Below are 949 nucleotides of genomic sequence, written 5' to 3' on the forward strand. Positions count from 1 at the left end.
CCCCCCCCCCCCCCCCCCCCCCCCCCCCCCCCCCCCCCCGTCTCTCCTTCTTGCACACAGACACACAGTTCCGAGCGAGTTTTGGAAGCCCCGGGCCTCCCTCTCCCCTCTTCTGTGAGAGGCCACCATCCCCCAAAACTGCTGGCTTTGCAAAGCCTCCTTGGGAGCATGGGTGCTCGGGTGTGGCGGTGGGGGGGGGCGGGGGGATCATACCTTTTCTAGTGAGTTCTATTACAGTTAGTCGGTTGCACACTTTTTTAAAAAAGTAAATGGATTTGCCACGATTGAATGTCATAACATTTATGACAGAATATAAAATATTAACATATTTTAAGCCAAGTTTTAGGTGTATTTTTTGAATCTTGGTTATAAACCCAATTTTAAAGGGCGTTGTATCCAGCGCTGTGAAGGCAACAATGTACCCATATTTATATTTTTATAAAATACCTATAAGACTGTGAATCTCTTGTGCTAATTGCTGAGTGAGCTGAAGGACTGCTTTGCCCCTCTTCAGTCTCCCGGAGCTTCAAGGACCCGATTCGAATCCGAAAATCCTGTCATGGGGGAGGGGCCGCGCGGGGACCTGGGCTGGAGGCGGTGCTTCTGCGTCACTTTCTGTCCCGAAAGGCGCCCTTCCTGGTCTCCGAGGTTCCAATTTTCTATGCAACCCCACACCCCTTGTTGTTTTGATCCTGAGAAATAAAAGGGAGGCTGAATTATTCAAATTTAAATGAGGCTTCCCCAGGGTAGAAGTGCTGCTGACCCTTCGTGCAAAAATGGGGAGCACTTGAGGACACAGGTGGGTGGAGGCCCTTTGTGCGTGGCTGGTCAGACTCTCGGGCAGTCATCTGTGGCTTTTCATAAAACCTTGTGTGAGAAGAATATATTGATAATGTCAGTGAAACAAGCAGACATTGAAACTGAGGCACAGATTACTCCAAAAGGAGTT

Source organism: Mirounga leonina, unplaced genomic scaffold (assembly GCF_011800145.1).
Source record: "Mirounga leonina isolate KUSES-001 unplaced genomic scaffold, KU_Mleo_1.0 Mir_170, whole genome shotgun sequence".
In the NCBI taxonomy this organism is placed as follows: Eukaryota; Metazoa; Chordata; class Mammalia; order Carnivora; family Phocidae; genus Mirounga; species Mirounga leonina.